Source organism: Muntiacus reevesi, chromosome 10 (assembly GCF_963930625.1).
Source record: "Muntiacus reevesi chromosome 10, mMunRee1.1, whole genome shotgun sequence".
NCBI classification, from domain to species: domain Eukaryota; kingdom Metazoa; phylum Chordata; class Mammalia; order Artiodactyla; family Cervidae; genus Muntiacus; species Muntiacus reevesi.
This window is the reverse complement of record NC_089258.1, coordinates 5,066,971-5,080,860: the sequence shown is the minus strand read 5'-3', so window position 1 is coordinate 5,080,860 and position 13,890 is coordinate 5,066,971. Positions and strand designations below refer to the sequence as shown.

Genomic DNA, 13,890 nt, shown 5'->3' with positions numbered 1-13,890 from the left:
ATAATTGCTGTACAGAATTTTGTTGTTTCCTGTCAAACCTCAACATGAATCAGCCATACGTTTACATATATCCCCTCCCTTCTGAACCTCCCTCCCATCTCCTGCCCCATCCCACCCCTCTAGATTGATTGATACAGAGCTCCTGTTTGAGTTTCCTGAGCCATACAGCAAATTCCCGTTGGCTCTCTATTTTACATATGGTAATGTAAGTTTCCATGTTACTCTTCCATACATCTCACCCTCTTCTCCCCTCTCCCCATGTCCATAAGTCTATTCTCTATGTCTATTTCTCCATTGCTGCCCTGTAAATAAATTCCTCAGTACCAGTTTTCTAGATTCCATATATATGTGTTAGAATATGATATTTATCTTCCTCTTTCTGACTCACTTCACTCTGTATAAAAACATACGGAACACTTCATGGCTTTGTGTGTTATCCTGGTGCAGGGGCCATGCTAATCTTCTCTGTATCTTTCCAATTTTAGTATATGTGCTGCTGAAGCGAGCACTCCTAACAGCATTTTGATTTAAGTTCAAGTATCACCTCTCTGGGCGTCCCTGGTGGCTCAGATAGCAAAGAGTCTGCCCGCAATGCAGGAGACCTGGTTCGATACCTGGATCACAAATATCCCCTGCAGAAGGGAATGGCTACTCACTCCAGTATTCTTGCCTGGAGAATTCCATGGACAGAGGAACCTGACAGGCTACAGTAGTCCATGGGATTGCAAAGAGTCAGACATGACTGAGTATGCACACACATCACCTCTTTAGAAATTTCTTTCCTGTCCACCTTATCTCAAGTATCCTCCGCTTCTGCTGTCCTTCTGTTTCTCTCTCTTCTTCCTTTACTTTATCTTCTTCAAGGAACATACTTATTACTATGTGGTTAGTATTTTTATTTATTTGTCTTTCTCACTGTTACTAGTATATAAGTTCCAAGAGAAAAGGGACTTGTTCATTGCTATATTCACAGCATCAAGAACTATGGTTGATTCATAACATGGTTTAAGTAAAATTTAGGTTGAATTAATGGATATAATGTTGTTGTTGTTGTTTACTAACTCAGTTGTATCCAACTTTTTGTGACCCTGTGGACTGCACCATGCCAGGCTCCTTTGTCCTTCACTATCTCCCAGAGTTTGCTCAAATTCATGTCCACTGAGTCATTGACGCTATTGAACCATCCCACCCTCTGTTTTCCCTTCTCTTTTGCCTTCAGTGGCTATCATACCTCCCAAATACTTGTTTCAAGGTTAAATATTGTAAAGCTGTATTTTTTCTTTACTTAAATGAATTAATATTGTGGGATGGTGGACTTCTCAGGCATTCCAGTGGTTAAGAGTCTGTGCCTTCCCTGGCTGGGGAACTAAGATTCCACATGCCTTGGGGTGTGGCAAAATGAAAAAAATAATAAAAATTAAAATTAAAAAAATATTGTGGGATGTTGTAGCATAAATTGGTTAAGTGGAAGATTTAATTGTAACCTATGGTAAACTCTGATTCTTGAGAATTAGGGTAAACCATTGTCTTTAATTATTTTATGAAAATTTTCAAACACATGCAAAATGGAGAGGATGATTAGCCACATACATTATATCCATTATGTATTTTAAACAATTATTGTGTTTTTGTCCCACTGACTTAATCTACTTTCCTCTTCTCCTAAAGTGTTCTAAATGTACTTAAATATATATAATGATCATTCTTTCTTCCATAGATCAATGAACCTACAAATACAGATAATTTTTTTACTTAACTACAATGATTATATACAATTCATATATAGCATAATAAATAATAATTCTTTGGTGCCTTCTGATACCCACCCATAATCAGATGTCTTCAATTGTCTCAAAAATATTTTTACATTTGAATCATCTGAATGAGGATCCAAAAAAGAAGTTAGCAGAGATTTAGTTGTTCAGTGTTTAAAAATTATCCAGAACAATCTCCCACCACTTTCCCCCATGATGTTTACTTGTTTCACAAGTTGGGCCAGTTGTCCTGTAGAATGTCCACTCTGGTTTGTCTGCTTTTCCTAGTGGTGCCCTGCCACCTATCCTTCTGTCACTCATGATTCCAGTTCTAGAGCTGGATTAGGTTTAGCTTCTGTGTGTTTTGTATTACATCACAGCAGGTCGGCTTGTCCAGCCTTTAGTGATGCTAAGATTCATTACTTTTTTCAATGGGTGGTAACTTGATATCTTATTTGTAACTTCCCCATCAAGTTCTCCTCTAATCACCTCACCCATGATGATGTTCGACTGAGTCAAACATTTCATGAGGGGTTGCAAAATGATGATTTAAAAATTATTATATTTACTCATTCATTGACTTGATATTTTTTTAAAACAAAGATGTTTCCTTATCAACTAAAGCAATTTGGTTATCCTGAAAATAGGATAAATGTTGAATCCGTGTATTTTATTTGCCAGTCTTTGGATTAAGAAGTCCATGCCTTAACTTTCCTACTTGTGCCTCAAGGGTCAGGTTTTTGTTTTTGATGTTGTTTTAATTTTCCTTTTCTTTCTTTTTATCATTAAGAACTATGAGTTTAAAAAAATTCAATGTGTTTGAATCAATTTCTTTGAGTAAATTTTTAGATGCATAAATTATCCCATTCTTAATCAAAAAGAGTCACTTCATGTTGGTTTGGGTGCCCTTTGATGATGACCCTTTTGTCTTAGTTTCATCTTTAAAAGCTTTTGGTTTTTGTCATGAAGAATCTTTCTGAGCTTGAGAAAAGTTTGAATTATAGACTTTTCATGAAGTCTCTTCCTTCTGGGTACGCATGGGAATTTGGACTAACTGCGAGCAAAATGTTGCCAAGAAGATGTCCCTCTGGATTTCTTGTAGTGACTCATCTGCACATCAGCAATAGAAGCATTAAGATTTTCAATCTTTTTTCTTTCGTGTGCTCAATGTTTTATTCAGCAGATATTTATTGAACGCTTAATATATTCTATGTACTATTCTACTTGCTGAATAAACAACAATAACCAATCTAGTCAGAGCTCCCGTTGATGTGAAATTTGCACTCTAATAAGAGAGATAGGAAACTAATAATATAAGTAAATGAGTACATTATGTCTTAAAATGACAAATGGTAAGAAAAAAATAGCAGGGAAGAGAGATAGAAAGTATGTGTATGAGAGTCAGTGGAGGGGTATTAAAATTTTAGATAGTGTGGCCAGGGCAGGCTTCATTGGGAAAGTGGTATTTGGGTAAAAATGTGAAGGAAGTGAAGGAGCAAACCACATCGAAACCAAGGAGAGGAACATTCAGCCACAGTAACATGCGCAGAGGTTCTACAGTAGGAACATGCCCAGTGTCTCCAAGGATTGGCAAGACATTGGAACTTACACAAGATGTAAGTGGAAGCAGGCCAAGGGGTCAAGAGTGATGTGAGCAGACCACTCAAAGCCTTTGGGTGGTCATGAGAGTATGTTTTTTGCAGATCTCCCACTGCAGAGTATCATTGGTCAAAGGCTCCAGTGGCTGTGTGCTCAAACCCACTGATGTTTCCTAGGGCTGCTTCCTTAGATGTCCAATAACCCTTATGTCCATCTCTTGGAGAAGACGAGGACTTGTGATGATGGACATTGGCCAATGAACTTGTCAAAATTTCTTTAAACTGAATTGAAGTCTAGGGTGCTTCTGTTATGTCTTCCTTCCATTTCTCTATTCCTTCCTTAGAGAGGTAATTGCTTCCTGGTCTGATGGGTCTCTCACATCTCTCTAGTTCCCTTCCCACTCTCTCTCACAAATATTTCCCCCAGCAAGACTTCTGCACTTTTTTCAAGATTATTTGTTACTGTGGACTGATATACAAATCACAAATTTTGGACATTTTAAAGTATTCAGTTCAGTGCCATTAAGTTGTGCAATATAGTTGGGCAACCATCACCGCTGTCCACCTACAAAACTTTTTTCATCTTCCTACACTGAAATTATACACATGTTAAATAATGCCTTCCCTGGTGGCTCAGTGGTAAAGAATCTGTCTGCCAGTGCAGGAGATGCAAGAGACTCAGGGTTCGATCCCTGGGTTGAGAAGATCCCTTGGAGGAGGAAATGGCAACCCTCTCCAGTATTCTTACTTGGAAAATTCCACAGACAGGGAAGCCTAGTGGGCTACAGGCCATGGGGTTGCAAAAAGTCAGACACGACTGAGCACACAGATAGGATAGATAGATAAATAATGTCCTATTCTCTACTCCTCCTGAAGAAGTGAAGTGAAGTTGCTCAGTCGTGTCCGACTCTTTGTGACCCCATGGACTGTACCTACAAGGCTCCTCTGTCCATGGAATTTTCCAGGCAAGAGTACTGGAGTGGATTGCCATTTCATTCTCCAGGGGATCTTCCTGACCCAGGGATCGAACCCAGGTCTCCCGAATTGCAGGCAGATGCTTTACCGTTGGAGCCACCAGGGAAGGCCCTACTCCCCCTAGGCACTGGCAATCACCATTCTACTTTCTATTTCTTCAGATTTGACAACTCTAGGTATCTCACATAAGAGTAATTATAAAGTACATGTGTTTTTGTAAGTGGCTTATTTCACTTAACATAATGCTTTCATGGTTCATCCATGTTGTAGCATGTGTAAGAATTTCATTATTTTCTAAGGGTTGAGTTATATTCTATTGTGTATGAACACCATGTTTTGTTTACCCATTTACCCACTGTTGGATACTTGGGTTCCTTCCACCTTTTGACTGTTGTGAAAAATGCTTCTTCAAGTATAAATGTACAATCTGTTTATGTGAATGTCTGTTCAAGTCCCCACTTTGAATTCTTTTGAGTATATACCTGGAAATGGAATTGCTGGATAACATGGCAAATCTATTTTTATGTTTTGAATAACAACCAAACTGTTTTCCATAAGGATTGTACTGTTTTACACTTTCAGCAGTAGCACGTAAGTATTCCAATTTCATGACATCCTCATCAACACCTGTTATTTTCTGTTCTTCTTTTTTTATTTTTATAATAGTTATCTTGTGCTCAGTTGCTCTGTTATGTCCGAGTCTTTGTGACCCTTTGAAATATAGCCTGCCAGACTCCTCTGTCCATGGAATTATCCTGGCAAGAATACTGGAGTGGGTTGCCATTTCTTCCTCCAGGGGATCTTCCCAACCCAGAGATCAAACCCACATCTCCTGCATCTCCTGCAGTGCAGGCAGATTCTTTACCCACTGACTCATCAGGGAAGCAATAGTTATCTTAATGGGTGCAAATTAATATCTCACTGTGATTTAGATTTCTATTCCCCTGATTAGAGATACCGAGAATCTTTTCAGAAGCTTATTGGCAATCTGTATATTTTCTTTGGAGAAATACTTATTCAGATCTTTTGCCTATTTTTCAATAGGGCTTTGTTGTTGTTGCTGTTATTGAATTGTAGGAGTTTTTTACATATTGTGGGTATTAATCCCTTACCAGATATATGATTTGCCAATATCTTCTCCTGTTCCGGGCTTCCCTGGTGGCTCAGAGGGTAAAGTGTCTGCCTGCAATGCATGAAACCCGGGTTCGATTCCTGGGCTTGGAAGATCCCCTGGAGAAGGAAATAGCAAACCACTCCAGTACCCTTGCCTGGAAAATCCCATGGACAGAGAAGCCTGGTAGGCTACAGTCCATGGGGTCGCAAAGAGTTGGACACGACTGAGTGACTTCACTTTCTCCCTTTCCATGGACTGGTTTTTATTTTATTCTATTGACAGTGTCTTTTGATGTACAAAAGATTTTTATTTTGATGAAGTCAAATTTATTTATTTTCTCCTAGTTTATGCTTTCGGTGTCATATTCATGAAACCATTGCCAAAGTCAATGTCATGAATCTTTCCTTTCATATTTTCTTCTAAGAGTTGCATAGTTTTAGGTTTTACATTTAGATCTTTAACTCATTCTGAGTTATTTTTTGTATATGGTGTAAGGTAAGGGTTCAGCTTTTTCCCTGGCATATGTATATCCAATTTCCCCAACACCCTTTGTTGAAAATCCTGTCCTTTCCCCTTGTCAAGAATAATCTTGACATTCTTATAAAAAATTATTTGATTTCATATATGGCAATTTGTTTCTGAACTCTCTTTTCTATTCCTTTGGCTTATGAGTCTGTCTTTTTGATAGAACCATACTATTTTGACTACTGTAGCCCTGTAATAAATTTTGAAATCAGGAAATGTAAGATCTCCAACTTTGTTTTTCTTTTTCAAGCTTGTTTTGGTTATTCGGGGCCAGTTAAAATTTCATATGAATTTTAGGATGGATTTTTCTATTTCTGAAAAAACATCATTGAGATTTTGATAGGGCTCACATTAAATGTGTAGATCTCCTTAGATAGTATGGACAATAATGTCTTCCGATCCATGAATGTGAGAGGTCTTTGCACTGACTGGCACTTCATTAATTTTTTTCAGCAGTCTTTTATAGTTTCAGTACACAAATCTTTCACATTGTATTATTCAGTATTCTACCCCCCATATATAGAGAGACTGATATCAATAGAAAGATAAACACACACAGAAATTGGCTCAAACAATGATAGAGGCTGGCAAGTCCCAAGGTCTGCAGAGTGAGTTAGAATGCTGGAGATTCAGGAGAGCCAGTGGCTTAGTTCTTACTTAAATCCAAAAGTCTAAGAACCAGTACTGAAGATGGCTTGCTGCTGCTGCTAAGTCACTTCAGTCGTGTCTGACTCTGTGCGACTCCATAGATGGCAGCCCACCAGGCTCCCCCATCCCTGGGATTCTCCAGGCAAGAACACTGGAGTGGGTTACCATTTCCTTCTCCAGTGCATGAAAGTGAAAAGTGAAAGTGAAGTCGCTCAGTCGTGTCCGACTCTTAGCAACCCCGTGGACTGAAGCCCACCAGGCTCCTCTGTCCATGGGATTTTCCAGGCAAGAGTACTGGAGTGGGGTGCCATTGCCTTCTCCAGAAGATGGCTTTGTCCAGTCCAAAAGTTGTAAGCTTTAGACTCAGGAATAGCAGATGTTTCAGTTAAGTTTGGAGGAAGGGAAAAAAGTTAATGTCTCAGTTTGAAAGAAGCTGGAAGAATTCTTTCTTTCTTGGGGGTTAGTAGGCCTTTTTGTTCTATTCAGGCCTTCAACTGATTGGATGAGTTCCACCGACATTAAGGAAGGGAATCTGCTTTACTAAGTCCACTGATTCAAATGTTAATCTCACCCAAAAACACTACCATATACACACTCAGAATCATGTTTGACCAAATATCAGGGCCTCTTGTGACCTACTCAAGTTGACACATAAAGTGAACCATCACAGAGGACTTCTTGGTGGTCCAGTGGTTAAGATTCCCAATGCAGGGGTCCTAGGTTCAAAGCTTGGTCAGGGAACTAGAGTGCATATGCTGCAACTAAGATCCTGCATGCTGTAACTAAGACCTGATGCAGCCAAAAAAAAGATCCCTCTTAAAAAAAAATTAACCATCACCCTATATGTACATATGTGCGTGTCTATACATTGCTTACAATTAACATAAGTGTTATCTAAAATACTTTTCTAGAACACATGACTTGCTCTGAAAGAAAGGGCTTGCAAAGTGAAGTGGATTCACATAGATGAATGACTTTATGAACTTAAATGAAGATGGACACACAGCAAAAGCTAACCTCCAGAGTTAACTTTTCCCTTAACTGTTCTGTATCAAATGATCAGATTAATCACAGACTGTAGACTTCTAAATAATCTAAATTCCCTTTCTAACTATTTGCATGCAGTAGCTTTTTCTTTAGTGTAGAGTTTTGTGATCTATCATATGGCACAGGAAAGGGTTTAAGGAAGAAATAAACAGTGGTCAATTGGGGATCTGGGTGTGTGCCCCACGTGGGTCTTTTGAGGTAGAAATACAGTTTAGGTTTGTGACGGCCACATGGGAAACTGCAGCAGAACTCTAATTAGGGATTATTCTATTTCATAAATGAGAAATCAAGTTGTATAAATTTTCTGGAGGCTATTCTACAAGTCAATAATAGAGGCAAGGATATGATTTAGCAGTTAGACAAATACTCCACTGCAGTCCATATTCTTTCCGGGTTTTGATTTAATGACTTTGACCTCATGTTCAATGAAAGATCCTGACTTAGCAAATAACTCTGCAGAAACCATTTCATGATGCCAATTAAGTTTTTCCTGGCCGCCTTTTTGTCCTCTTTGTTTCATTAATATAACTTCCACACCAATTGCTTTAAAGAGGTTCATTCAGGTTGTGTATAGCTGCTCCAGGTGTTACACAGCTGTCAAAACTTAGAAGCTACAAGTTCTTAGGGAGCATACTGTGACTTGCTGTCTGCTGAGAAACAGCTAGAACCAAGATGCCTATATTCCGTGTTCTGCAATAACATTTTTTTCCTATTTTGAAAGCAGTATGTTCGTCATTGTAGAAAATGATAAAAGCAAAGATAATTAAAAATTACTTGTAATCCTCCAAACAGATACCACTATTAAAATTTTCCAGTCTTTTATTCTATGCTTATTTTAAACATGTATTGGCAAAATGGGTGTATGCACACATGTGCACACACGCTACAATAAAGCACTGTTCTCTATGTACTCCTTGTTTTTGCTGTGGAATAATTCATTTTTAAAAATAGATTTAAATAGATATGCAAAGAGCATTTCAGATAATTAAATAGTTATAATAACTAACCAAAAAATTTTTAAACATTTCTTTGTAATTGCCTTTGCAATGTAGACAATATATTGTATAACTTTGGGGTTTTGACAGAAAACAGATTTATTTTTATTATCTGAAAAAGTATAGAATTTATACGGTGACAATCATGCCTTCACTCACTCATTCAAAACATGTTTACTGCACATGAGGTGTGTGCAGACAAGATGGGAATGGGGCAGCGTGAGGTTTTCTTCAACAGTCTAGTAGCTACCCTAACACTCAGTGCTCAAGAGCCTTCTTTTCTACTTTTATTGATACGTAATATATCTTAGGGCTTCCCTGAGGGCTCAGAGAGTAAAGAATCTGCCTGAAAAGCAGGAGACCTGGGTTCAATCCCTGGCTTGGCAAGATCCCCTGGAGAAGGGAATGGCTACCCACTCCAGTATTCTTGCCTGGAGAATTCCATGGGCAGAGAAGTCTGGGGGGCTACAGTCCATTGGGTCACAAAGAGTCAGTCACGACTGAGTGACTAACACGATAATAACAACAACACATTTTAACTCAATGTATTCGTTACACAAACTTTCATTTTTTTAAATTGAGATATAACTGACCTATAACATTGTATTAGTTTTGGGTGTACAGCATAAAGATTTGGCTACATGTATACATTGCTAAATGTTACTCTTTAGTTAACATCCACACCATACGCAGTTAGTTTTTGTGCATGTGTAGTGAGAATTTGGTGGGGGTCAGGGTAGGGTGGGGTGAACTGGGAGATCAGGACTGACGTGTACACTACCCTGTGTAAAACAGATCGCTAGTGGGAGCCTGCTGCGTGGCACGAGGAGCTCGGCTTGATGCTCTGTGATGACTTAGGTGGGCAGGATGGGGGCGTGTGGGAGGGAGGGGATGTGTGTACACATGTAGCCGAGTCAGTTTGTTGTACAGCGGAAATTAACACAAAATTGTAAACCAACTAGGTTCTACTCTCATATGAGGTCTACTCTCAAACCAACTAGGTTCTACTCTCATATGAGGTCTACTCTCATAGCATCTTTCAAATATACAATACAATATTATTAACTTTAATCACCATGTTGTATATTATAATCCTCAGGACTTATTTACTGTGTAATTGACAATCTATACCTTTTGGCCACCTTCGCTTATTTTGCCTCCCCTCCTCCATTTTCCCCCTGTCTCTGGCAACCACCAGTCTGTTTCCCATACATATAAATTCAATCTTTTTTTTTAAATTCCACATATAAGTGTGATCTTACATACAGCTATTTCTTACCAAACTTTTCACTAGATTATAAGTTGCCTGATACAGAGACATTTTCTATTTTATTCACTATTATTCTGTGTCCTCTGTCAATGATTACCATTTAATATATGCCCAATAAGTGTTTGTTGAAAGGATAAATCAATGAATAAAACTTGTTTTTACTTAATATAAGATTGACCTTTCCCCATGTTATTCATGATTCTAACATCTCTTTAAAAGTTTTAATGGTACAAGTTACATACCAAAAACTGTCTGTATTTTTAGTATACATCTCAATAAATGTTTACATATTTGTCATCTATTAGCCCCAGCCTAACCTGTATGCTGAAACAGGAGAAGTGAAAAGCAAGGGAGAAAGGGAAAGGTACATCCAACTAAATGCAGAGTTCCAAAGAACAGCATGGACAGACAAGAAGACCTTCCTCAATGAACAGTGCTTAAGACCAGAAGAAAACAACAGAAGGGTAAAGAGTAGAGATCTCTTCATGAAAATGGAAATATCAAGGGAATATTTTGCCCAAAGATGGGCACAAAAAAAGACAGAAATGGTAGAGACCTAATAGACACTGAAGAGATCAAGAAGAGGTGGAAAGAATACAAGGAAGAACTGTACAAAAAAGATCTTCATGAACCTGATAACTATGATGGTATGCTTAGTCATCCAGAGGCAGACATTCTGGAGTGCGAAGTCAAGTGGGCCTTAGGAAGCACTGCTGTTAATAAAGCCAGTGGATGTGATGGAATTACAGTAGAACTATTCAAAACCCTAAAAGATGATGCCATCGAGGTGTTGCATTCAATATGTCAGCAAATCTGGAAGACCCCACAGTGGCCACAGGACTGGAATAGATCAATCCTCATCCCAATTCCTAAGAAGGGTAGTACTAAAGAATGTGTTAACCATCGGACAGTTGCACTCATCTCCCATGCTAGTAAGGTCAAGCTTAAAATCTTGCATGCTAGGCTTCAGCATTATGCAAATCAAGAACTTACAGATGTCCAAGCTGGATTTAGAAAAGAAGGAATAAGGAGATCAAATTGCCAACATTCACTGGATCATAGAGAAAGCAAGGGAATTCCAGAAAAACATCTACCTCTGTTTCATCAACTATGTTAAAGCCTTTGACTGTGTGGATCATAACAGACTGTGGAAAGCTCCTAAAGAGATGGGAATACTAGACCAACTTACCTGTCTCCTGAGAAACCTGTATGTGGGTCAAGAAGCCACAGTTGGAACCCTGCATGGAACAACTGATTGGTTCAAGATTGAGAAAGGAGTACGACAGGGCTGTCTGCTGTCACCCTGTTTGTTTGACCTATACACTAGATGCATCATGAGAAACGCCAGGATGGATGAGTTACGAATTGGAATCAAGATAGGCAGGAGAAACATCAACAACCTCAGATACGCAGATGATATCACTCTAATGGTAGAAAGCAAAGAGGAACTAAAGAGCCTCTTGATGAGGGTAAAGGAGGAGAGTGAAAGTACCAGCTTAAAACTAAATATTTAAAAAACTAAGATGGTGGTATCCGGCCCCAGTACTACATGGCACATAGAAAGAGAAAAGGTAGAAGTAGTGACAGATTTCTTCTTCTTGGGCTCTGAAATCACTGTGGATGGTGACTACAGCCATGAAATCAGAAGACGATTGCTTCTTGACAGGAAAGCTGTGACAAACCTAGACAATGTGTTGAAAAGCAGAGACATTACTTTGCTGACAAAGGTCCATATAGTCAAGGCTATGGCCTTCCCAGTGGTCACATATGGTTGTGAGAGCTGGACCATAAGGAAGTCAAAACAACAAAGAATTGATGCCTTTGAACTGTGGTGCTGGAGAAGACTCCTGAGAGTCCCTTGGACAGCAAGGAGATCAAACTAGTCAGCCTGAAGGAAATCAACCCTGAATACTCATTGGAAGGACTGATGCTGAAGCTCCGGTATTTTGGTCATTTGATGCGAACCACTGACTCATTGGACAAGTCCCGGATGCTGGGAGAGACTGAGGGCAGAAGGAGAAGAGGGCGTCAGAGGATGAGATGGCTGGATGGACATGAATTTGGACCAACTTCAGGAGATAGTGAAGGACAGGGAGGCCTGGCGTGCTGCAGTCTAGGGGATCACAAAGAGTCGGACACAATTGGGTGACTGAACAACACCAATAACAATCAGTATTCAGAATGTTCCATCAGCGTACAGGTGTCCTTAGATCCCTTCCTTTTCAGTATTTCCCTTCAGGTACTTCTATTCTGACTTTTAGCACCATAGATTATGTCAGCCTTTTCTTGAACTTTGCATAAGTGGAATAATTTTTTAAAAAGTATTCTTTTGGGGACTTCCCTGGTGGTCAAGTGGTTAAGACTCTGTGCTTCCACTGAAGGGGCCATGGGTTCGATCCCTGGATGGGAAATTAAGATCCCACATGCCTTGCAGTGTGGCCAAAAAAGTACTCTTTTATTAAAAGATTCATCCACTTATCAATGGTCCATTCCTTTTTTTGTTGCCACATAGTATTTTGCTATATAAATACACCATAATTTATCCATTCTTCTGTTGACAGACCCTTGGGTTACTTCCGTTGTTTAGCTATTATGATTAAGGCAGCTGTGAACATTCTTGTATAAGTCTCTTTGTGCCAATATGTTTTCATTTCTCTTGAGTACTGAGGCATTAATCATGGGATATGTATACTTAGTTTTACTAGCCAAGGTTGAAGCAATTGATACTCCCACCAGGGGTGCATGAGAGTCAATTTCTTTCACTAACAATGGGCATTCTCGGTCTTTTTAATTTAACCATTTTGGTGGATATGTGCTGATATAACCGTGGTTTAAATGTGTATGTACCTGATGAGTAATGATGTTGAGCATCTTTCATATATGCTTACTAGCTGTTGGATAGACTCTTTTATGAAATGCTAATTTCACAAAGTGATGTCTTTTGATGAATAGAAGATTTTAACTACAATAAAGTCCAATTTATCACTTCTTTCTCTTCTCTGGTTAAAGCTTTTGGTATCCTACTTAAGGAACTTTTATCTACCATAAACTCAGGAGGTTATTTGTTTATGTCTTCTTCTGGAAGCTTGATAATTTTACCTGGACCTTTAGAGCTATGATCCCCTAGAAACTAATTTTGTCTATGATGTGAGCTAGAGCTTGAAGTTCATTCTCCCATACAGATATTCTAACACCATTCATTGAAAAAATCATTCTTTCCCCCAATGAATTTTACTGATGCCTCTGTTGGTTGTGTCTGTGTGAATCTATTTCTGGACTCTATTTTCTGTTTTGTTGGTCTGCTGGTCTACCTTTGCACCACTACAGCACTGCCTTTAATAGTCACAAAGTTTTGCTTTTCCCATTTCTAGATATTTAGTTTGTTACCAAACTTTCTCTGGTAAAAACATGAATGTCTCTAGAAATAAGTTTTCTGCAAATCCATTAATTTTTCCTAGAGTAAATTACAGAACTAGAATTGTTGAATCTAAGGAATGTACATTTTTTAAAAGTGTTTTCTATGTATTTTAAAAGTGCTATCCAGCAATATGTCAAGTTAAGCTCTGACCAGTATTATACCAGCTGTTGCTGCTGCTGCTGCTAAGTCGCTTCAGTCATGTCTGACTCTGTGCAACCCCATAGACGGCAGCCCACCAGGCTCCTCCATCCCTGGGATTCTCCAGGCAAGAATACTGGAGTGGGTTGTCATTTCTTTCTCCAATGCATGCATGTATGCTAAGTCGCTTCAGTCGTGTCCGACTCTGTGTGACCCCATGGACAGCAGCCCACCAGGCTCCTCTGTCCACAGGATTCTCTAGGCAAGAATACTGGAGTGGGTTGCCATTTCCTTCTCCAGTATTACACCAGAGTGCACCTTTATACTAATGTTCATACATTTCTTAAATTATCTGTCAGTTTATAGTTAGACTGAGACCAAAACTTTTATCAGATTTTTTTTGTTTTT

General features: G+C 38.9%; 1 non-coding gene across 1 annotated transcript; it reads right to left on the bottom strand.

The window, feature by feature from the left end:
• Window positions 1-402: 402 nt before the first annotated feature.
• On the bottom strand, window positions 403-509 carry LOC136143890 (U6 spliceosomal RNA). Its single transcript, XR_010658398.1, has one exon. It is a non-coding gene; the product is annotated as a U6 spliceosomal RNA (small nuclear RNA).
• Between the last annotated feature and the right edge of the window lie 13,381 nt (window positions 510-13,890).